The 26174-nt window shown below is 39.1% G+C and overlaps 1 protein-coding gene across 1 annotated transcript in view; it reads left to right on the top strand.

Moving 5' to 3' along the window:
* Window positions 1–26174, top strand: part of rps6ka1 (ribosomal protein S6 kinase a, polypeptide 1) — a 49731-nt gene that overhangs the window by 8067 nt on the left and 15490 nt on the right. The window lies entirely within an intron of this gene.

Here is a 26174-nt window from a genome sequence, read left to right as displayed (position 1 = left end):
AACCCTAAGAATATTATTAAAAATACTGACATTTATTTGGTTACAGTGAGGGTAAGAAAATTAATCTTAAATGTTCATAGTATTGTTAAATATCCAATAAATAAGCAAATTATTCATAGCGCTTAACATCTGAAGATGAAATTAAATCAGAATTCATCTGTTAATGTAAAATTTTCTGGTTTAGGTCAAAGAGAGAGAGAGTTGTGCTCTGAAGCACCCCTCATCTGGCTTATTTTAGTAGGATTTGCAATGACAGCTTGTTGAGTTTATTGGCCGGCCAGGGTTTAATGTCTGGCCACTCTATACAGTAATTTGTCTATGTCAAAACAAAAAAGCATTAGCAATGCAAATAGTGCCTGTCGTCATCTGATCTGCTTGTATATCAACAAAAATACCCACAGGCTGGTGCATCCAAAAACACTCCCTCAAAATCACTGCGTCAGCCTTCCTCCCCTCCTGCTCGGCGTTTCTTTGTCCAGGCCTGAAACATGATCCTGTTTCCTCCTCTCTGTTACTTTCCCATCATGTGGCAGAGGACCAGGAAATGTTCCTTCTCATGTAGCGTCTCCTTTTATCTGGCCTGGCTCTTTAGGGACAAGTGTTGTAATGCAGTTTCTTCTTTCAGCTCAGAACAATGTGCTCAGGCTGAGGCAGAGCTGAGAGCAGATTTAAATCAGGGTTTCTTTGAAAAGGGACCAGAATGGGCAAAGATGTTAAAATGTGATGGTAAAATACAGCTAATCTTTCTGTAAATAGAAAGCAGCAGCAGCTAGTAAACAAAAGTATTTTCCAGTGCAGCATTAGGAAGAAGTGCAATAAGCAAAACTAACAGTTGTGTTTACATTTTTATGGTTCTTTTGCAAAAAAGCATTCTCACATGCTTTTTTGCTTCATAAACACATTCATTTTGTAGTTGTGTGTTTTTTTTTTTTCATAAATTTCCTGAAATTATTTATGAATCACCAGCTGTACATTTTGTGGGTAAGTTTCGGCAATTTAATTTGATGAACCAAAACGAAAGGAGGCGTAACCAGCCTGTCTGCACATTGTTATAGAGCTTTAAATTCATGTACCTAAAATTAAGGCCTCAATGTCCCAAACTTATTGAAAAGTTAGTTAGCCTTACATACATTAATCTGTGGTTTTAATTTTCTTGTGGCAGGACTATTTAATAAGATACTTAACGGTATCTTTTTTTCTCAGGGGATTTTTATGTTTTTATGTCGCACTCAGATCTCCTCATCGTGTTTTGTGACTTGATGCAGGTGAAGCTACCATTAACTAGCTGTTAATATACTTTTGCTAGCTAACTAGGTTTTTAAGTGCACATTTATTTGCTGGACGGCGTTTGTCTTCAGCAGTGGTTCACTTCTGTTGTCAACGTATACGAGGATGACAACAGAGGTACATTCTCTACAAAAAAAAGACTTAAAAATGACTTTAAAAAGTCTGTTTTTGATTATTATGGACCATTTATTTGTCTTAATAAAAATGTTTGATTAATTTTGAGTTGGTGAGACACTGATGGCTACTGCAGTGCACTCAAAAGTAGGGAACCCAGAAGAAGATGAGAAATCTGAGAATAAACAGCATCTTGAAGACAAACAAACACAACAAACGGATCAGGAAGGAAGTTGTGGAGACGTTAAAGCAGGTTATGTGATAAAACAATATCCCACACTTTGAACATTTCCGTTCAGTTTATCATCTGAAAATATAGTTTGGATGCTTTTCTTCAGCAGGGAGAGGGAAGCTTTTCAGAGCTGGTGAGAAAATGGATGAAGTTAAATGCAATCTTGGAGGGAAAACTTATCAGAGGCTGGAAAAATGTCACCAAGCAGCAGGAAAGCGAACATAAACACCCAACCAAAGCTTATAATGGTATGTTTTAGGAAAAAGCACAATTGTGTCTTAGAATGGCCAGTCTTAAAGTTGTGATATCATGTATTTTCCAGGCAGTTTGTGCTATAAAATGGCACCATCACGTTACCTCCAGTTGTTACAAATATGCTGAATATATCAAACATGACTTCCTTGGAGCGTTGACTTTAGAAGTACTTTGTATGATGAGTAAGGTAGACACTCAGTTCCACCAGGTGTTTGCGAATTGCTGCTGCCACTAGTCTGGAGGAGCTGAGTGGGGAAGCTCTGCTGGACAGTGCAGCTCAGAGGAGGAGCTTTGTGGAAATGGGCGGTGCTTTGTGAGAGTAAGCATTTAGGCACCCCCAAATGGTTGCTATGGGAGATTCAAGGATTTCTCAAACATGCATAAAAGAATCAATGCAACACTCCAGGTATGTTTTTGACGAGAACATTTTATGTAAAGCTAAAAATAATACGTAATTCCTCCTCTTTAATAAAATACATTAAAGGGTTTGGTTATAAGGCTGAACAGTGGCGCAGTTGGTAGAGCTGTTGCCTTGCAGCAAGAAGGTTCTGGGTTTGATTCCCGGCCCCGGTCTTTCTGCATGGAGTTTGCATGTTCTCCCTGTGCATGGTGGGTTTTCTCCGGGTACTCCGGTTTCCTCCCACAGTCCAAAAACATGACTGTTAGGTTAATTGGTCTGTCTAAATTGTCCCTAGGTGTGAGAGTGTGTGTGTGCATGGTTGTTTGTCCTGTGTGTCTCTGTGTTGCCCTGCGACAGACTGGCGACCTGTCCAGGGTGACCCTGCCTCTCGCCCGGAACGTTAGCTGAAGATGGGCACCAGCAACCCTCCTGACCCCACCGAGGGACAAGGGTGAAAGAAAATGGATGGATGGATGGATGGTTTGGTTATAACTTTGCCATCTGATGGGCAGGTGAGGTACTACAGCCATCCTGATGCCATTGGTTTAAGATATCATAAAACCATAAAAAATTCTGGTTATTGGAGTTAAATTTGTGTCAATCAGTTAAATTTTGTAGTCAGAATATGATGCTGGGATTAATGATGGTGGTGGTGTTGCTGTTGAGGTGTGTGTGTGTGTGTGTGTGTGTGTGTGTGTGTGTGTGTGTGGAGGGGATAGAAGACCTTGTCCCCAGACACCACGCCAGGAGGGCAGTTGTAACCAGGCGCTGCAGTGATCAATATCAAGCTCCTACTTAAATGCTGGAAATCTGATAATGGCTGCTGTTATCTGCTTCAGCCATGGGAGATACCTGGCTCCTCCAGACCTGATGTGGGAGAGAGAGCAGCAAGAGGGCACAGAGGGCAGGAGAGTCAGTCCTTAGTGATCCAACTGATGCTTCTGGAGCTTGACGGCGGCTTTGTATAGTTCCCCACGCTGACGTTTGGGTCTGTGTTTGAGTATTTTTAGGCCCAGTGAGGTTAGGTCTGTGGTCAGACATGCTGCAGAGCTAATGAGCTAGCTCCATCCTGTCTGCCTCTTCAGGACGTCCAAAGTGTGAGATACACGAGTACAACGCTTAGCTAAAGGTCAGCTGTCGTCCCTCAGCTGTGAGACGGGCAACAACAGATAGTGCCTGAGATTATTCAAACCCATAAAAGGTTGAGGTTTAATGTCATCCTAGAATTTTACTGCCATTTTTTTCTGCAGGCGCAAAGTAATATTAGCATTTTGGAGTGACCTAACAAGAGTCTAGATTTGAATGTCATGGAGAATCTGTGGAGGGGCTTAAAATGAGGGTGATGGCAAAGAGGCCTTCCAGCCTGACTTGGAGTGTATCACCAAAGACAAATTGTGAAAATACCAGTGGAAACATGCAAAAAGCTGATGAGAAAGACCAGATCACTGTGATATCAATAAAGATTTTTTCATTGATTATAGCAATAATATTTGACATCTCATTTTCGAATTTTTTTGGCACCTCATTTTGCATTTCTTTCTTGGTTGAAAATACTTAAAAATCTAAACGTGCCCAGAATTTGATTTAATTTTGAGCTGAACTGGAAGTTAGACTTTGTAAACATGACTTTCTTTAGTGTTATTGACCAACTTGTTTGTTTCTTTCCAGAGGAGGCTGCTCCAGTGAGTCTTTGGGATGTTCTTTATAAATTAAGATGAGAACATATAATAAATATAGAACATAAATTCTCTGAACTTTCCTTCCGATGTGTATTGTTGCATCTGGGTTCGTCTCATGATCTATTAAACGTACGGATGCACTGGTAAGAAAATTTGGGCCAGCATCGATTTCCAATATGTCCGACTGTTCCTGTTTAAAAAATATAGTTGACCGATACTGATGTTGTGCATCTCTGACTAAAATCCAAGCATATGCTCCTGTCTTTTAGCATAGCTGTAACGATGCAATAGTTAACAAATTGGTTCTGGTGAGAGGTTCTGACAGCATGACCTGACAGCAGAACTCTGTAACCTCAGTGGATCTGTCTAGCCACAGTGGGATGATATTACCCAGCAATTTACTCCCTGGCAGGAAGCCAGGATTGCAGTGATTTGCTCTTAAAGGAAAAGTGAGGCCTTTGTCCTATTTCTAGCATCAGATGACATCAGGCCCATTGCCCTTGATGATGCATTGATCCACTAAGCTGAAACAAGGAAGATGTAATCTCAAACGTAGGGAGCGATGTGACAGAAGCAGGTGTTTTGGAAAATTTTGCCTAATTTTTATTGTATTATTTTCGTGAGGGATTAATTTTTCTGTCAGCAATGCAAAGACTAGTCAGAAGCAACAAAAGACTGCAGAGCAAAGAGCAGGAAGGAGATGCTAAAAGTGTGAAAACGACACAATAAAAAGAATAAAAGTATTGAATTATCAACTAAGTACAAGATAAACTGGAACTCTCTCGTTTTCTGTCTTTAAGCATCTGGTTTTACTTCGGTTTCTTTCGAAGCTGCAGAGCGATGCGCTCTGACAGGATGTGATGTGCATTGTCTGTCTGAATGAGCCTGGAAGTCAATTGTGCTTCGCCAAATTAAATGAATAATGTTCTCCACTTCAGTCATTGAGGAAAACCTGTTTGTGAACTTGCTGTTGCACATAATTACCTTGATTTGTTGCTTGCAGATAAATATATTGGTTCTATTTAAACCCTGTGTTCGGCCATAAAATCATAATTTGACACTTAATAAGTACTTTTAAAATATCTTGCATTATTTCAAACTATTATTATTTTAAGGAGAAAGAAAAGCACATATTTAACTACGGTGTGTTTTACCATTTGTAAGATGATTACTGATCATCTTACAAAGTTTATTTTACTTTCTATCAAGCTGCAAGTCAAGTAGTTATAGGAAATAATTGTGGTTGTTTATAATTATCTTTACAAAACAGACTGATAAAGTTCAGATTTGATGGAAAGCATCTATGAACATCAGTTTTCATGTCCTGCTTCAAATTCTCAATGGGATTTTGTTTTGAACTTTGACTAGGCCATTCTGACACATGATCATGCTTTCAACAGGTTTATTCCAGGATTGTTTGGCATTTATCTCCATACCTTCCTATAAGCTCTAACCAGGTTGATGCAGCTTCGAAAGAAACCGAAGTAAAACCAGATGCTTAAAGACAGAAAACGAGAGTTCCAGTTTATCTTGTATTTAATTGATTATTCAATACTTTTATTCTTTTTATTGTGTTGTTTTCCCATTTTTAGCATCTCCTTCCTGCTCTTTGCTCTGCAGTCTTTTGTTGCTTTTGACTAGTCTTCGCATTGCTGACAGAAAAATTAATCCCTCACAAAAATAATACAATAAATGAACATTTTCCAAAACACCTGCTCCTGTCACATCGCTCCCTCCCTTTGAGATTACATCTTCCTTGTTTCAGCTTAGTGGATCAATGCATTTCATCAATGAACAGCATTGTGTATGTAAGTTGGTCTCGTCTGACCAGAGCAGCTTCCTACACATTTTTTTGGGTTTGACATGAACTGTGTCAGATTGTAAACTTATAAAATATTGGATCACAGAGAGATTACAACTAAAGCTTTATTTCATTTTGCCATAAATGAACATTGAACATTTTGCAAATATTCTACTTTAGAAATGACTTTTCAATGTTACTATAGTTCATTTTCTGCTGCAAAAACAATTAAACACAGAATAGTTTGACTTCTTGCATGTTACTAAACTGGCTCACTGTTGCATATGATGCAGTTAACCTTGTAAGCATGAAGCTTTGTGGAGAGCCAATCAACTATTTGGTTTCTGTCCTTTTTAAAAATACACCAGTCTATTAAATGCACAAGATCAGCATGTTTTTTTTGTTTTTTTTTAAACCAATAATTCACAAAGCATCTTACCATCTGGCTCTGTTGTTGATTCCAGATAATCTCCTTTGCACAAAAAAAAAATAAATGTTTGCTTTATGGTAGCTTTCATGTGAAACCACTGCAATTCTCCTAATAAAGATGTTTATTTTTAAATCTTTCCTAATTCATAGAAGTGCTTTCAGAATAATATTGTAAAACAACCCAAATGACAGATTGCCTCCATCATTCTGAGAGAGCTAACAGAATGGACTCCTAATCTAAAGTGAAATTACCCTGGAAATAATGTGGAGCTTTACAGAAGGCTGGTGTTTACAGTGACCAGTAATTAAGGAAGTGTTTGAGGCCTCATGCTTGATTACTGCATATTGCAACATCAGACCAGAGTCTCACCTCAAAGTGTTGTAATATTGCCTCAGTGCGTTGAGAGTTGGTTGTCATGGTTTTGTCAAGGCAAGCAGGAGCTAGTCTCACAAAAGCCAGCCTGGTTATAATTGAAATTTAAATGAATTTCTGTGTTCCTACCACTGCAGCGTATAGGTGTCATACGCGGTAAAGATAAAAGTGGAAGCGGTGAAATTGGCTGTTTTTATTTATGTGCTAAATAAAAGTAAACGGTGCGTCTGAGGTCTGCAGCGCAACTCAAATTAATTTCCAGTAAATGGTTTTTCATCTGCAGGAGCGCAGCGCTGCAGGACAAAGCGTGTTCTGTTTGTTTGCACTCTTTCTGTCCCATTTCTGTGCGGTTTGCACTTCACTGTGAACTCCAACCTTCCAGGCCTGAGGGCAGCAAGCTGTGCAAGGTAATGCCGTTTCCACTGGTGTCGGTGACATTTTTGTGCTCCCTAATGTAGATAATGGCTTTTTCACTGCAGCTCGGGTGCTGAGTGAGTGGTATTTGTGCTTCAGTGGCCGAGGCACTAAAGGGCACTGCAGAGCAAAACCAGCAGTGACGTAGCTGTCTAGAGAGTAAGAAGAGAGAGGATGGTGGGGCGGCGAGGGAAATGCAGTTTTTATCTTAACGACTAAGCTGTGATTTAAAGTGCTTCAGTTAAATATCTTTAGCTACAGAGACGATGTGTGGGTTGGTACTGCAGTTTGCAGAGCAGCTTTGTAACCTCAGGTTACTATAGACTGCTCTCTGGACTGGTAAATCAGGAAATGGGAAGGTGCAAGCCGTGCAGCCTTGTAGCTTATGTAAATGCAAGACTCTGCTTTTCACATGCATGTTGTAGGCATGGCAACTGCTGTCTTTACTTCCACAGTTCTGGCCTTGCACTTGATTTACGTGGCCTTTTTATGACCCTCTTGTTTCAGAAATCTCACACTGCACATCTTCATATAATACAGAGGTAGACTTGTTTAATGCAGAGCTTTAATTCAAGTGGAATCATAAAACACTCAGCCATGTTATAAAGAAGTTGCCCTTCATGATGCGGCACAGACCTGTTTGAGGCAGCGAGCAAAGGTTCGCTCTGCAGTTATTTAGTTTGTTTTGCAGTTACAGCACCAGTAAGAACGTCTAGTGTATGCTCTGGTACAGACTGTCCAAGCGCCTTGGTATAATTGGCTCCTGGTTTACGTCCCACAGTGTTTATTGCTGCTAATAAATTTACAACAACTGTATTGTTACAGTTGTAATAATTATGTCTATGAAATGTATTTGTTTGTTTTGGATTCCATAATGTTTAGGTAGCAACTGGCAAACGTTCCAGTTGCAGAAAATAAAAACCTAATACATTTTAGACCTATTTAAGACTTTTGTAATTTAAATTTAAAGCCTGAATGAACTGCTTAAAACAGCCGTGTCCGAACATTTCCCCACATGGCCCAAAACGCTCTTAATGAAAGTAGTTAAAGGCCACAAAATGTTTATATTTCTTTCTATTTGAATTAAAAATGCTATATTTGTATTTATATTTTTGCAAACATTTTTCCTACAACAATGGACAAAACACAATATTCTAATAAAATAAGTCTGATTTCTGTAGAAAACATAAATATAGACAACATCCTAAATGCTAAGTGTTTTCTTCTGTTTTTGGATTTTTTTGGATTCTCAGTGAGAACGGGATGTTCTTCGTAAAACATCTAGCTTTATCAAGCAGAGTTTAATTTATTTAGCAAAGTTTAAAAAGTCCAACTTTAAGCTGGAAAACCAATTTTGTGCAATATTTATTTATTTATTTGTGGTCAAGGTTTGCACAAAATCACTTTGAGGGCCCCAAACGTCCCCTGGGTCACACTTCGAACACCCTTGACTTAAAACATGTTCAGTCATCTGATCTGACAGTCATAGATCTATCCATCTTATCGAAGACCGGGTCACAGTGGCAAAAGTTCGAGGCGGGAATGCCAGACATTCCGGTCGACGTTCTGCAGCTCATTCATGCGGATCACAAGACGTTCCCATGAAGGAAGGCACCTGCACTCCCTCCACTGAGTTTCGGTTTTGGACTGAATGTGCAAAACAAAGTAGCGAGAGAGAGAGAGTTTGAGCTGCTGAAGTTCAAGCACAGAGTGTGCTTTCTGCTCTGGTGCATTCTGGGATTTGCAGTCGTCTGTGTAACGTGCCACATACGGTTTCTAATGCATATAAAAGATGATCAGCCTGCAGTCAGTACTGATGATGTCATTCATATCACCATCTATGCTCATACACTCTCACACACACGGTTAATAATACTCATTCTTTAAAACACAATACCTTCTGTTTCTTTTTCTTTGTCAGTTCTGTGATTTTGTTCTTTTGTTAATGTATCACCATGTATTTTCTACATTGATATTGAATAAAAAAAAAAAACTCTCGTAGTTTTCCAGCAGCTCTGTAACTTTAAAACTCCTCATCCAGAACTGCAACATAGGGAGTGCTGCTACGCTGCAAATAAAATAAAAAAAAGCTGATGGATGCAATGCCTTCAGGAATGGATACATTGAAAACTTAGAACTTTTAATTTCTTTGCTTAAATAAGCCTTTTTAAGAGACTTTTTTAAATGCATGTTTGCATAGTGCTGTATAATGAAGCTCTCCAGGATCCTTTTAATCCATCAATCAGTTGTTATCACCTTTCTTGGCTCAGTGTAAGGAAACTCCAAGACTAAATGGGGAAATGATTAGAAGAAAACTGGCATTTCAAAATGTAAAATGTTGTCAGCTGCCTTAAAGAGCTGCCACTAGCTGTCTACACCGTTTTCTGTTGGAGCATTATTCTCTCCAGGATCACTGCAGTGCTGCTACCCTGATGTCTTTCACTCAGGTAAATTCACTGAAAGGTTCTCTGCATGGACACACAGATGGAGGGAAAAGGCCCCAAAGTCCTCCTTTTTTACGCTCATTTCTTATATCAGCCTCTTTTTACATGCTTCCCTGCAGGGACTGTTTGCATTTTTCATCTTTTACGAGATGCATTCTACCAACTTAACCCTCTCAAATCTGAGGTGACCTCAAAAATGCAAACTGCTATTCTTTAACCAGCCTTAATGGGCTAAACTGGCTATGCAAACCCAACAGTTGTGCAATAATCATGTGGTTTGGAGTCAGGCATTTCCTGAAGCATGCTATATTTTTACATCAACTACATTTTTTCAGCTACCAGATGATTTATGATTCAAATGGAGATGCAGCTTTTTAGTTTTGTGGGCAATTTCTGATCCCCCTCTTTGACCCACTGATGTCAATTGTGGCTAGTTTTCATTTCTTTTTAAGAAAACTAATATAAGACAATACAGCAGCATTGAAAACATTTTTCAAAAGGTTTCGCAATTATTACAGAGTTTACACTTTAAACCTGCTTATCTTGGCTATTAGCACAGCTAGCATTACAGAACAGTTGTGTTGGTTGGCGTATATTTCTTGTTGCCATAGTTTAGAGCATGAAGGATCCATCCTGAAAGCTAATTCTTTGAATCAAACTCGGACCAAACTTATTGACTAACAAATTTTCTCTCTGTACTCAATCTGACCTTTAACCCTGTCAGCAGTTTCTTCTCTGCAGCTGGTAATGATTTCAGCACCGCCTACATCTTTGTCATAAATTAACAGTTTACGGACCTATACGGATCATCACATGATTGTATATACGTTTATGTGCCAACTCTTAGAATAGTCAGTTTGTTAGTAAAGTAGTTTGGATATCTATTCATGTATTTTTGAAGTTGTGTTTTGTTCCATTTCTTCCTTTGTTTTTGTGTGTGTTTTGGTAATCACACACCTAGCATGTGTCCTTTTTTGGCTCGGGGATCCGTCCAAAGCCTGGATGTGCCCAGCCATACCTACATGTTGTGCTGTTTGCAGCTGCACCTTTAATTAGATGAACCCTAAGCTGTGGCTTCAGCTGGTGTATGATTAACATTCAATGGATTGCACTGGGAAGCCAAAGTGTTCCTGCAATCAGTGGGATGTTTACCATCGGTCACAGCAGACGAGGAATCGAGATGAATCAGGTTAAAGAATCCAAATTTAAATAAGCCAGTAAAATTCCCTGATTCCTTCTCGGATCACCGGAAATGACACATCAGCTCCTAACAAAAAGATCAGTTTTCAGAAATGATTTCTGATGAATAAGAATCATTATTGTGTGACAACATTCTGGTCTTTTCATCCCTAATTGCATCATCAAACTATTTCAGGATATTGCCTCCTAAAAATCCTAAAAAACTAATCTACTCCTAATGGTTTTGAAAGCATAGAAAACTTCACATAAGTGCTGAATTAATTAGTATTCTTCTGTAGCTGTTTTAGCCATGGAGCTGACGAGGCATATAAATATCCTGATGGTTTAAGATGTAAAAGCTGAAAATGTTTCCACCGTTTCTCCGCGGAAGATTTTGCTTACATGAGAAAATGTTGCAGCTAAAGTTGCAGACCGAATTTTATGCAATTCATCACTCGGTGACAAAAACATCTTGATAAAACACTGTTTTCTGTCAGTATGTTACAGGCTTTACTGAGATATTAACATACATTCCTTTTTTGCCATATTTCATATGTCCAGATCCAGCTGGTGTCTAAAATGTTAGATATGGTTGTGAATTGGGTGATGATGCTTTTAATGGCGAAAAATATTTAATCTTGTCAAACATATTTCTAAAATATTTTGTCTTAAATTTCACTCCTCAACCATCTGTTTCTGTGTTCTTGTTTGCCAAGTTTTGACTAAATTCCTGGATGTCTTTGCACATGCAGGCCGTGACTTGGATTTGGTTACATAAGCACTGCTGACTTTGAACAACTTTACATGGAAAATGTTGCTTATATTAGTTGTAAGCAGCACAGTTTATCCCCACATTTATGCTGATTTAAAGTTTTGTTTTTTTTCTAAACTTGAGCAACAAATTCCCCTCCAGCTGCACAATTTACAATCGAGAATTAAGGAACACGTTTTCACACGACACCTTTAGCGTGTCAGTATGAATAAGTGGATGACTGTGCAGCAGGATATTACTGGAAAAGGGCACACATGCTCCACTGGCCCTCCTGAGCTCAATAAAGGTTAAGCAACTACAATATAGAAGGACTGATGATGATGATGAAGGTTGTAGAGCTGCTTCCTGGTCTTCACGCCGTCCTCTAACCTTTTTTAAAGCTGGAAAGGGTTAAACATTTTCTAGATAAAAAAGCCAACCATCCTAGAAATGCAGAAAAGAGCAGGGGTTCTTGCGAGAGGAGTAATGCATTATGTCGGCATCTTCTTGGCCATGATCCCTAGTGAGCAGAGGCCTGTATTAACAAGGTTTGCACACGCCTCGGAGCGCCGTCGAGTTAACACTTCACATTCCACTGCAGCTTCAGAGGGAGGGGTCAGGAGTGAGCAGAGCCATCTAAAACTGACTGTAGCTGTCTAGGACGTTAAAACCTCTTGTCTAGTCGGAGCCCACACATGGAAATATAGTTTGTTTTTCTCCTGCTGCTCTGACATCCTGAACTCTGTGAACATTTGAATGCATTTAAATAAAACCTTAGTCTGTTATCCCTGTTGCTAAATAAAACCCGAAATGCAGCAGCTGTTCTGATTTGTTTATTTTCAGTTCCTAAGCATCATCATCCTAAGCAGTGAGTTTGTGTTTTTTTTTTTTTTTTCTGCAAATATGTTTTGTTTTTTTTGTGAATACAAACTCCTTCCAAAAGAAGCGAGTTTGAGTCGGCACTGTGGCTTCTGCTGAGCAGAAATACACACCCTGACTATAGTGTAGTAGGACTTTTAAGTTTTTTTTGTGTAGCTCTGACCTGGAGACACGTCTGTCTTTACAGCAGTCAGTGGTTTGCATGTTCTTGGTCCCCAGTTTGTGGTTGGACACCTAAGTGAAGGGCCACCTCCGGCTACGCACTAACGCGCACATGGCCTAGATAAACCACAGTCGGTGTGCTGAGTGTGCCTCTGAAGAATGAATATTTCATTTTTTTGTTTGCTGATCAGACTGCTCATCCTCTGTCCTGCTTGATGTGTTGCAGAGTTGGTTTCCAGTTCATACCTGACTCAGACAGATGAACATGATTATGTGTTCGTTCCACCAGGCTGCGTGTCCCTGTGGTTCTGTTAGGTTCAGATAAGTGGGTCATAAACTACATCTGTCAGAATAATGCCAGCAAAACATTAAATAAAATAGTTGGATGTCGGATAATCAATTATTTTAAAAGACACAAATTCTTTGCTTATTCTTGTTCTCGCAGTTATGGACATAAGTGTTGGAAAAATAATCAGTAAATATGACAAAAGTGATTTAAAATCATTTTAATTTACCCCAATTTTTAACATTTTATTTTTAAAAAGCAATTATTAATATACTTGAATAATCAGAGGTAATATCATATTGAACATTTTCATTACAGCAATTAAACATTTCTTTTTTTTTGTGCATGTTTCAGTTGATCATTAGACAGCCGAGCCTTGGTGATGAGCTCCAAGTCTGTGGAGCTTGGGAGGCTCTCCTTGCCATCACCCTAATCTTTAGCTGCACAGACACTTCATCAGATTCAAGTCTGGCTGGGAAACTCCAAATGTTAGTCAGAAGAAACATGTTGGAGCTAAATCTGCCTGAGGTTTGGATAATTTTGGGCTCTACATCCTGTCCATCTGTCTTCAGATCAGGCTAAAGTTTTCGTCTTTTAGGATCACCAAAAATATCTTTGTCTGCATGCCAGAGTTATGAGAAATGTCTAACCCGTTTTAGCAATCATAGGGTTTCCTTTTCATTATTTTCTAAATTTTTACTGCTGTTCCTTCCTACTGTTACCACACTAGGAAGATAAAATATTAAGCGTTAAACATCTAATCTATTCTCACAGAATAATTGAGACACCACCAATGTGATGGGAACTTTCATATTGTCTTATAGAAAAGCACAGAGATGATGATTAACTGGTTATGTATTGCATAATTTGATATTGAAACATCTAGTTAACGGCGCTGTGCTCCAGCTTCATCTTCAAAGATCAGTGGTTTAAAGATGGCCGCCTCTGAAGCAGCAGTGCTGATACTGAGCCACATCCTGAAAGCTCATCTCACAGCGTGACGCTGAAGCTGTTCGTCTGTGAGCTGATAAGCTTCAGGAAGACGGTTTGGATGAAAAGTGAGACTGGTTGGTTCAAAACAACGGACTTTTTATGATTTAAAGAGAAGCAGAGGGAAGCTGGAATATGGAGTGAGAAATTAGCCGGTCATATATTTATTTATTTAAAGCAGCTTGTAAATATATTCTATTCTTTTTAGTATTTTGTTTGCTTAGCTGAGCTAAAAATGGTTAAAGATGTTGCTGTGCACAACAGATGGACTGTGCATGAGTTTTGCCTTGTAACCGCAGCAAATCTGATGGATTTAAAATGTCAAAGGTGGAAAAATGTACCTCAAAGGTTTTTCTTTTTGCACACTGCAGAGTGATGTTCATTATCTGGTGCTAATGTTTATCTGGAACACATTACGCTTCAGAAAGTGGACTACACCTTCTGAAACGTTGCTGCAGCGGATGACATTTAACTGTGTGGAAGCTCCACAAATGACAATATAGCTTGAAATATGATGTGTGGCGGCTGATTCTGGTTTTCAGCCCCAGATTTGTAATGATGTCAGTGACGCATTGAGATTACCCATCATTGTTTTTGTCAGCATGTGGCCCAAAAAAGTCTCGTCTATTATTTATTTCTGTCCCTGTGAAACGCATGACGAAAGATGGCAGAGTTTATCTTCCTGTTATCAAGTTTTATCGTGTTACAAACTCAAATGTGTTTCATTGATGGAACAAGACAAAGTAGTGCATAAATGTAAAGTAGAAAAATGCTTCTGGGCCTGTCAGGTTAAGCAGACGACCTTGTTTTGGTAAAAACCAGACTCTTTGCTTCGTTCAGAAGGTCCTTCAGCTGTTGAGAAATATTTGGTCCCTTGAGGTTCTGATGTTTTATAATTTAATCACCACCGTTTGTTAGACGCTCTGGAGCTTTTTGGAAGTTGTCTGCTCTGTAAACAATCATCCTCCTTTTAGATTATATTTGTAATAAATATAAAAAAATCATGTAATTGTTCTTCCACTCTACAATTAGGGTGTACGTTATTTTGGCTTATTACGAAAAGTCCAGTAAAAACACACTGAAGTTTGTATGGTTATAATAACGTGACAGAATCGGCGGGTATAAATACTTTTACACTCCCTGTATGTTTATGTGCTAAGCTCTTCATCTAGTTGGAGAAGCTTTTTTCTTATCCATCATTTATTTTCCTTAGATTTTATGGCTCAATCATAGAATTTTGACTGAGATTTTGAGAAGCGTTTTTTGCACGTTTGCTCCGTCTCGTTCCTCTGTTCTCGATCTGCTTTAGCGTTAATCTCTCCCTGTTTGTCGCTCAATCTTCTTACATTACGCGCAGTAATGGGATTGAATGCGTCAGTTTCAAATACTGCATGGCCTGGCTCATTCGATTATTACTCCAGCAGGCAGACAATTAACAACCAGACCTCCTAGTTACTGCTTTATAAGTGGACTTGGAGGAGCTTGTTGGATGATGACAGCCAGGGAACTCTGATGATGCACACATGAACATACACAGACACAAACCTAATGATAAAAGCACTGAGGCTTGAAGATGCCCTCTTTCTGCATCACACCCTATCTTTCATCAGCGCTGTCCTCTACAGCCTTATTCATCATCATGTCTTACAGTCCAGATAAGCATGGGGTATTTAACACTTTGTTGAGCAGGTGTCCTTGACGATTAAACTGTTCTTGCTGATGTTATTTCCAAGTTTCTGAGCCAAACTTCGCTCACTTTTATAAAAGCGTTTTTCACTCAAGCAAGGCCACCTCCAAAAGCTCTTTTTGTTTGATTCTTCTAATTTTCAACAAGGTCTTTTATAGTCTCCCAGAAAAAGATGTCTGACATGAGGGTGTCTGCCTGAACGGCGTTGAGAGAAATCAGTAGCTTCTTGTGAATATTTGAAGGTCATCAATTATGTATGAACTTCAGTCTGGTTAACAAAAGTTCTCAATGGAAAATCGGATTCATTACGCAAGTCGGACGTTGGACTTACACGCATAAAAGCTCTCAACGTAATCTTTCAAGAGCAACGGGAGAAATCTATTACGGCGGCTCACACACCTGCAGCTACGCACCGTGAATCACATCTTATCGGCTGAGTCAGAGTTGTGTTTATGCGGCAGGTTAATTGAGGGTTTAGTACAAATTAAAATGGCTCTCTTCTTTGCAGCGCCAACGGCCCAGTTACGATTGCCCCTGCAGACCCGGGAGGGACGTGTGTGTTGCATGTGTTTTCTGCTGCAGAGCTCAATGGAAGTTAACCAGAATTCATATTTCTATACAAAGTATCTGTGTTTTAAGCTTGTCCTCAGTAAAGCCAGCTTTAATGGCAGTGGCAGTTTAGGAGTTTTAGATTGCTGATGGACACACACTCTTACATACACACACAGGGCCTGGGAGATATGGTTTATAGTCCAATTACCCAGCCTGCCTCTTTGATAAACGGGAGCTCTAAATCTTCAGATCTTTTTGTACACAGTATAACCGCTCCCTTTACTTGCCAATGGGCCAGAAATCTGATCTGCTGCCACAGGATGCTGTAAAACAGATGTTTTGTCTCTCAATCTAAAGCTTTTTGGATCATTTCAGAAGATTACATTTGTGCAGGAAACTGCAAAAGTAAGACTAAGGATTTGAGAAGTTTGTGCTTCATTTTAAATTGTAATAAAACAATTTAAAATGTTTTATCACAAAACATTTCTCCGTCCTTCACTTGTTTACTTCCTCAGAGTTCATCCACGCTTCCCGCATTGATGACGTTTGTAGTGCTGTTGACATTCTTGTCCTTTGTTGCTGAAACTACTTCTGTTCAGTATAATACCGTTCATTTCATTCATTTTTTTGTCTCGCTCGCTGTGGATCCAGATGGCATTTTGTCTTCCATATATGGTACTCGTTTCCTGATTTTAGAAGTCCAACTATCACATCCATTTTTATTATTTTATTTTCCCTTTGAACATAATGAAAAGACCAATTATGATTTCTTTGATTATTGAAAGGTTTCGTGGTTGTAATTTATTTTTTAGCAGCATTAAATGAATGCAGACAAATTATTCAGCTGCTTTCCCATTAACAGGTGATGGAAAACCATTTCATTTTTAACAGATGTGGCAGCCGAGTCTGATTTAAGGTGCTGCTGTCTCAGCCTCTGTGGCCTTTTGGCTCTCTTCCTGTTGCCATTTCATTTCAAGCATAAATAGTTGAAATACGTTATTTACAACTCCCACCAACCACAAAAGCCTCGACACACAAAATGTCACAATTCACATAGTTTGCTATGTTCTGTTGAATGTCACAGGTACAAATGTTTTTGATGATCTGACCTTTCTCTGGTTTATCTGATTAGAGAAGAAATGAGGGGGGGAAGCCACAAAATGTTCAGCGTCGTATCCAAGCACAGTAATGGAATGTTAAACAAGAACTGAATTTATATTTATATATATTTTCAAAAGGGTAAGATTTCTGTATTATAAATCTTTTTTATGACTATTTCTGAAATTATTTGAATGTGACTTCAGAATCTACAAAATGAGTTTTACTAATTAAATAAAATTACAAAAAATCTTGCACTTGTGTTATATTTTGCTATATTGAGATGTAGATTGTAACATTCAGAGATAAATACAAAAGTCACACACATCTGAAAAATAAGCCAATGTTAAATGAATATAAATTCTCAACCTCCGAGTGATATATACGTATCATAATAATGTGTGCATTGATTTAAACCTGCTTCTGTTTTGCTTTTTCCTGTATCGGATTAAAAACTACGCGTCTTGACCCGGACGCCCCTCAGTTGTGAGATCTATCCTCCCATCTATCCTCTTAATCTCCTCCTTCTGTCCATTCATAGCTGCTATTGGCCTGGTCGTCATGGTTACTGTACAGTCGGCGTCTCTAAGCCCCCGTTCTGACTCGCGCTTCCTGGATCACAGAGATTTACAGGAACTCTTATAGGCAAACTCCCACTATCAGGATTCTTGTTGATCCTCACGGATCAACTTTACGACGGCTTTTCATTCATAGATCCGTCTGGCTAGAAATGCACCGACACTCGGGTTCTCTTTGTTATGCCGTGATGATTAATCGCCTGGCCTTTCTGTGTGTATTATAGATAAGTGTGTGTCTCTGATCTCGGCACCTCCCACCAGCCTAATAAAGGCCATCATAATATATTAGCTTCTGAATAAATATGGAAAGCTCTGTTCTGCTGCATGGCATGAAGAAGGTATGGCGTTTTACTCCACTCTGAAGAAGAGTGAGGTGATACGGGAGCACTCTATTTGTGAAAACGGAGGCTGGCGCATGTTACCTGGAAGCAGCGAGTGAAAAAGGTTCCCTCTGTGTGTGTACGGCTTTGTCTCGTGTGTCACCTCCTGCCTTGTAAAGAGGAAGCTGGCAGACGGGGGAGAGAGAGAGAGAGAGAGAGAGAGCGCAGTTGCCATAGCGTCACGGTTTTCCCTCTTAAGTTTGATTGAAGGAAATGCTCTAACCATTTCAGCTCATCATTCATAGATCTCAGTAATGCGGATCATGATGATGTTTTACTCTTTCACATCTTACTTTTTTTTTTAATTCGTTTTTCTTTGTTTATAGGTTGTCGTCAGTTCAGGTTCCTGTTGTGTTGCTCCCTATCTCTGTTTGCTCTTTTTCTGTTTCTCAGCAGTTTTGAGTGTCACACCCAAGGGTATGAAACCTTTGGCCCCTGTTGCCATGACTGCGTCACCATTTGCAGTACAGGAAGTGCAGGATTTTATTCAAGACACTTCATATTCCAAAATAAATCTGTCTCCTCAGGAACACCATACTGCATTCCCTTAAGTGTCACCAGTTGAACTTTGTTCATGTCGTACTAAACTTTAAAGTGAACATATCATACTTTTTGATCCTTCCTCTTCACATTTAAATCATTCAGTGGTAGTCCATATTAGGTGGAACTACAATAGTTTGGTCTGAGTTCTTTGCGTTTCTTTTCTTCTTTACCCTTGTTCTGAAGTTCATCTGAGAGCAGCTTGTTTTGGTGCTGTCTCTTTAAATCCAGCTGAGGCATTTCACCCCGCCCCTTCTCAAGGTCGGCCATTTTTGTAGTTTCGTAGTAGAGATCGGATTATCTAACAGTGCAGAAATGTCTCTCAATGAACTTGGATATCATGTTCACCAAGACATGGATGCCAAACTGTTTATGTGATGACACTTTTCAAAACATGCAGCACAATGTAGTTCTGCAACAAATACTGTGACATAATGGTTCAAAAGTCTTAATGGAAAATGAAGAAAACTGAACAGATGGAAAAATGTCTCCCAAACAGTGTGTAGATATCCACATATCACAATGAGAGACTAAACTGAACTGTCTGCACTCCTAGAGTCTCAAAGTAAATGACAAAATGTATTTAAGGGCTAAAAAGGAAATGCTTGAAAGTTCAGAAAAGTTTATTGTAAATGCTGTAGAATATTTTTACTTAAAGGTATGAAAATCTGATCGGAAAATCGTGTTTTTCACACACTGTTAGCTGTGTGTCCTGAGAGAATATTCACGCCATAGTCACTTTTGCTTCTTCAAATATTCAGGTTTGATGTTTGTAAACATGTTGGATTAAATTTAGAGCGCTGTAGTCGTTTCAGAATAAAATTAATCTCTAAAGAAAGTTTCGTAATAATTGTGCTCTCAGTGTACCTGCAGGTGTTTCTCTGCATGCAACAAGCTAAAGAACTATGAGTTGCCTCTGCAATCATCCAGCTTTGCTTCAACACCTGGTGACCTCATTGTTTGTATTAGCAGCACCATGCTCTCTTTATGTCTGCTGTTTCATAATTCTTCCTGTCATTTCTGTTCGTTTTATTTCATCCAAGGCCATTAGGACCCTTGTCAGCTGGCTGAACTGCCTGTCATCTTACGGCCATCCTTGCTGCTTCTATTAATAATGCAGATGCCAACACAGGATTTCCCTGCTAATCCCGCGCCAACTCTGGGACACTTCCTGACCATCTACCTTCCTCTTGTTCATGTGATTAGTTATGACTGATGAGACAGTGACTGTCACTCAGCTGCACCACTTTTCGGGGTTCATTGCTATTCTAGTTGCTTATATGCGTTTATTTTTGTGTTTTGCTGTGGGAGAAGATGTGACAGATGGCACCGTCTGCTAAAGAATGGGCAAATGCAATGGCATTCATGGTATGCAGTCCGTTGTATAAAAAAAATCATCCAGATTTGGGATTTCTTTAAACATTCATTTTGATTTTGTAAGTTTCCTGAAGGCTGTAATAACAACAGCACTCTTGTCTTCTCTCTTTCTGTTAGATAACAGCAGGCACACTGGTAAAGACGGGGATAATCAGGTTAAGAGCTGCGGATTAGGCCTCTGTGCTCTTTACGAGCCTTTAGGTAATCTGTCATCCTGAAACAGGACTTTGGTTTTCTCCATGTATATATTTTATTCTGCGAGTTTCTTGGAACTGGAATTAAAGTGTCGAAGCTCGACATGTTTGAGGATTACATGGGGACCAGGTGAAAGCCCATCTGGCTCCACAGTCCTGCCAGCTTCCCCCCTGAAACATCTTTGTGTTTGTGTGTCGGCCTGGTCAGTCTGTGCTGAGAGAACAGGTGCTGCCTGGGGGTGAAGCAAGAGCAAGAGAACTGAAGCAGGGGGAAGGAGAAAGAGTGAGGAATCACAAATTAAAACGTTTCTGCAAAACGAAAGGAAAGTTCGTTGTTAACCAGTATAAAAGCATTAAGATGTGCACCTCGGTAAATCAGGATATTATCTAAATGTTTTACTGATTTCAGTTGTTTGAAAGCTATTTGCATAAATTAATGAATTAATATGTGCAATCAATTGAGTTTTTGGGCAACTGAAATAAATACATTTTCTGATGATATTCAGTTTTATTAAGAGGCTCCTGTATATATTTAATCCTCCTGTGAAGCTGTCTCTGGTCACTCTGTTCGACCATCTGTGTAAAGAAAACAGGATGAAACAGAAGGAGACATTCTTGTCTCCCACCTGACAGATTTGGGATCTCCTATGTGGGCATGTCGGGACTTTCCTACCTTGACACAAAGGAACAAAAACACAAACCCGTTTCCAGAAATTCCTATGTAATTATGTTTGCATAGGCATGCTGTGGACTTGTAGTTCCTTATTAAATACTGAATATTTTTTCAGTCACAAATACTTCAGCGTATTAGTGAATGCAAATATTTAAAGTATAGGTTAACCCTTTATATGAAGGTAGTGTGGTAATTAGTGGACGGTTCCAGAGACTCCCTGATTAACCGAGCAATTGGAAACCCTGAAGGATTTCTGTGGCGTTATGGATTGACTCCAGTTTAGGAAATGACATAAGAACAGGTTTATAACAGGAAAGTAAGTTGTAGCTGACAGGCTATTTGCATGTCCTCATGCATTATGTGAAGGTGACAGTGAAGTGTTGTTCACTTTAACAGTGCTTTTTCTGTGTTTTTTTTATATGCATTGACATTATGACTACCAAGCGGCACACAGTTTCCTAATAAAAACAACTTCTTGTGCAAGTGAGTACCTACTTTAAACTGCAGATAATTTCTGCATACACAACACGGAAAACATAAATGGTTGCAGGATTGTAACTACTAATTATCAGACATCTGATAATTAAGTCGAAGTATAAAATATTCTCATTCTTCAGCTGAAGATGTGGATTATTGGCTAGTTTTGGCTCTGAAGATTTTTGGCTGAATGTTGTATTTTTATTCTGTGGACATACTCTGAGGTTTTAAAGGCTATCAGTTGTCTAAAATTGTTTTTAGCTGCATAATAGATTAAATTTCCATCATTGGGATATTTATGCGTGCAATATTGCCGCATGAAACTTTTATTTGTTCATCACATTTCAATAACAAACAATTCACTGTAAAAACACAGTAAAGTAACACATTATGAAACGAGCAATTGACATTACATTTTGACAAATTCTACCATTAGTCATCAAGACTAATAACCATCAAATATACATCAAACATATTGATCAATGCTCCGGTTATTATGAACCAAAGGCACCTCTAAACAGGTGAGTTTTTAGCCTTGATTGAAAAGAACTCTGTGTTTCGACTCTTTTGCAGTTTTCTGGAAGTTTGTTCCAGATTAGAAGAGGGTAAACATTTTGTTCAATATTGTTGTTAATTTTTCCAACTGTAGATTATATCTGTTACAATTAACACAGAAAGTTCGAGCGCATGTCTTTGTTATACAGCCATCTATTATGACTCGGTGCACTTCACTAGTTTTTGACTAAACAAACTGTAACCTATATATAACCTATATCATCCTAAGCAACAAAGCAAATAAATTATAAACTGTGGTAGAGAAACCATATGAATTCTCTTAAAACAATATTTAAATTTGAGTGAGAAGCGAAATGCATTTCCTTCATTATCTATGTCGGATCTCAAAAACTGCAGGGCGTCTTTTCTCTCAGGGTGAGAAGCTCAAAGTAGAGCTGCTGCTCTTTCTGAATGGATGAATATAAAATCACCTTAGAGAGTTTCATTTTGTTACTTTGTGCTTTTTAAACATTCAGTGTTACTTCAAAGTAACACCAGCATCCCTGATGAAGGTTAACGGTAGTTGTAGTTCAGCACTGCTGAGAGTTTTGTATCTTGGCCCCATTCCCAGTAACACTTAGACTGGTTACCTAAAGTAAACTGTGGCAGCTGTAATTGTCCCTGAATCAGCGCCGCTGTTGGACACGATTGGATGGAAAAAAGATAAACAAGGCTGAAATCATTCTATTTTGTCGTAATATAAAGATGCTAAATAAAGTCAAATTTTTTTCTCAACACAATGTAATAAAACTTAAATGACAAGATGGTTTATGGGTAATTTAATCAGCATTAAATAACTCTTCTGATAGCTGCTTTATTCCGTTTTGGTCATTTTCTATAAGATTGCAAAAACCTTGATTTGTAAACTGTTAAAAATATTAGTTGCAGCTTCCAAAGACTAATTGCATGAATATAAAAAGGAAAATGATATGATCTTGGAATACTTCATAGCGCCTGCAGCATGTTCAGTTGTCTCAGTTTTACTCTCAGCATTTTAACCACCTTCTCTCTGTGTTGTGTGTGTGTGTATGTGTGTGTGTGTGTGTGTGTGTGTGTTTCCTTTTACAAAGAGTGGTGAGAGAGATTTGTTTTCACAGTAATGAGACTGAACCATGGCTGTCTGGGTTGGATGTCTAAACTTCTGTGTCCTGTTCTGCAGACACTCTTCCTTCACGCCATCTTTTTCCCAGCAGGCGTGTCTCTGTTGGAGCAGTCGGAGCCGTCATGTATTTGAAAGGCTGCAGGTGCTCCCGTTTTTTTCCAGGAAGGAGGAGCAGCTTCTTGGAGAGGCACATATTCCATCATTGTCTTGTGATTTTCAGACGGAGCTGCTCTCAGAGCTATTTTTGTATTTGTCTGGCTTCCTTTTCTGCACTTTACAATCAAAATGAGCTAATTTAATCAAGTTGTTGGAAGTTTTTTAAAGATGTTGCTGAAGGCCATATCCCTGCCTGACCTTTTCCGTTGTGACAGGTCATTGGTTTGGCACTCTGGCCTACATAATCACCCACGTACTTCCTATCTGTCATACTTTATATCCCACTTTCTCTTCGCTGATGTCAAAGGCAATTCTGGGATTGGGATGAGGCATGGGTTTGCAATGTGAGCATGCCCCTACTTGGCTAAACCTCAGATCCTGTTTTGGTGCACTGTCCGCTGGATTGGCTGCAAACCTGCACTGGCCCCTTGTGTTGCACAGAGAGCATTGCACCACGTCTGTCACTCGCATTTCCATTTAATACCTTCTGTCAGTCGACTGGCTGATTACTAACATTTATTTATCTCTGTTCCTTTATTACAAGCATTTAGATTGAGTATTACACAAGGAAAAGTTAACAAAAAAATCTAAGTTTTCTGTTTAAGTTTAAGCCCAGAAGTCAAATATTGAAGCTGAAACGGTAAAAAAATATTACAATAGAAACAAAGTGCAAATAAAACATTTTAAACATAAAGTGATTTATAGGGTTAGACCTGAAAGTACTGAATTCTACAGCAATAATATTTAAATTTTACTCTCAAGCTTTAGTAAAGAAAATATTTTATTCTAACTTTAAACATTGAAAGCATGTTTTAACTCTGCATTTGAAGCAGGGTGTGAGTAAAACCATAAAGGGACCTGAAAGCAAAGGGCTCTGCTGCTAAACCCACTTTGAAACTCGAAGAGCCACAAATAGCCCTGCAGTTTACGAGCACCATGCTTTTTCAGGAAGATGGAGGACGCATGATGAGTTCAATATTAAATTGTACTGGGAACCAGTAAAGTTCAGTGTATTCCAACATTAGAGAACATTAGAGAAATATGGCATCTTGAATTTGTTATTTGCAGTATTGTGGATGAGTTGAAGATTACTCAAGGAGCTTTTGGTACATCTGGATGATGAGTAATTGCAGTAATGTAGACTAGAGGTAACAAAGGAATTATTTGCATTAGACACATATGAATATGAATCAACCTTTTGGACTGAATTCCCTTAAGGGGTAAGAAAATGGAGTATTTGCAAGGTAAAACTAAATGGTCTAAGCACCAAACCCTGTGGGACTCCATGAGTAACTGGCAAATGATGATGGCAAAATATTGTTCTATTGCCTTAGAACCAAATAACTTCATTTAATCTGTTGATGTTAGTCGCGGTGAAATGGAGATGAAAAGGAAGGAAACTCAAACAGAACGATCAGTTTCCTTAGAATTAGTCTGACCTAGATAATGTTCTTCTTTTTCATCACTTCTGTGAACTTGTGTTGTTTAAAATGCATTTTCTGAGAAATTTGCTATGCGTCTCTTTTTGTCTATGCTTCATTAGTCCTAAAAAAAAAAACAAAAACAAATTCAAAAGAAAATACTTATTGCTGTTCCTCCCTCACTGGCCCCAACAAATCCGTCTGCTGCTCTTACCCGCTTTTATAACTTCCCATTTTAGTGTGCGTGACGATTTTATCTCATGTGGTATTGCATACAGAATGGGTTAGCTAACTGACACAAAGGCTGTGTATGTGTAAGATAGTCGAGCGTTACTGTCACTAGTGACAGCATCTGTGACATGGAAATATCAGGACCCAGACATGTGGAGGTTCATATTTCGCACCAAACCTCACACCCAAGAGGCAAGTGGTCACTTTTTTTTCTTTCCGAGTGGACAGGATAATAGCCTTCATCTGATGAGAAGTGTGTGTGTGTGTGTGTTTGCCCAAAGCTTCAGGCAGCTGCGCGTGTGGTGTGATATTTTTAGGAGGAGAGGAGGTGGGGGGATCTGTCTGTGGTTGCTTGTGAGGGTTTCCATCTCCTCAGATGTGAATGAGATGATATTCTGCCTCTGAAATTAGAAAAAAGCCGAACCGAGACGTCCCTCCTTTCAGTCTTAGTTCAGGAGTTTCTGATAATTCGGAAACGCACCAACTCTGCTGTCTACACCGTCAGACTAGAGTCAATGAAACCGCACAGGAACCGGTTTTAGACCCCTGTCACGATCTAGCTGTTAACATGTGGCCGGTCCGACATGGTGGCTGATCTCTGCCCCGTACCGGGAAGCTGAGCTCTAGCGTGTCGGAGGTACCAAGCAGGAAGGAAGTGAGATTGGTTCAAGAAAAGAGGAAGTGAGAACAGGGAGGGAAGAGAAGTTTCCTGTTGCTGATCTTGCAGCTCTCGTGCCCTCCACCACCTCCTTTCACCCCGGTGCCACTGTGTGTTTGCACAAAATTCTCTCATTTTTCATTAGTGTGTCTGTAAATGAGGAGGAAGCCTCCGTTGTGATGTTTCCTGTAACTGCTGCTAACCGCTGCGTTAAATCACTTCCTATAGAACGAGTCTCAGATCACCTGGATAGAGAGGGAGTTTGCCAATATTAGACATCAGGTAAGCTCTCATGTCCAAACACAGCTCTTACCTCACTGCAGCCTTTCTGCAGCTTTTCATCCACTTCACACACCTCGTTTACTCCTCTGCACTCAGGATGTTTAATCCACTAATCAGAAATAATAAAACTTATAATACTTATAATAAATAATACTTGAAGTTTTTACTGCATACGCTGCATTGCGGAGAGCCTAACTCTGGAACTGACCAGTCAGAAAAATGTTGACTCATTCTCTGCATCATCTGTGTCTGGCTTCAACTTTATTCAGTTCACTGGTTTTTGCTATTCACAATCTAAATTGGAACAATCATCATTTCTCAGAGACCCTCAGAGATTGAATGTGTTGTAATTTTCTATCTTTTGCACCTCAAAAGAAGCTCTAATTGAAACCAAGTTTTCTTTTTTGATTTAAGTCCCGTTTGTTGTTCAAGTCCACAAAGAGACATGAGCTTCTTCTTAAACCCTTCATGATTCACCGCTGTCATGTTCTTTAGCTGGATAGTCACACATGCACTCTGACTGAAACACAGGTATATT

This window comes from Poecilia reticulata, chromosome 22, assembly GCF_904066995.2.
Source record: "Poecilia reticulata chromosome 22, P_reticulata-male-v2, whole genome shotgun sequence".
NCBI classification, from domain to species: domain Eukaryota; kingdom Metazoa; phylum Chordata; class Actinopteri; order Cyprinodontiformes; family Poeciliidae; genus Poecilia; species Poecilia reticulata.
Note: the sequence above shows the minus strand (reverse complement) of the source record. Positions and strands in the feature narration are given on the sequence as shown.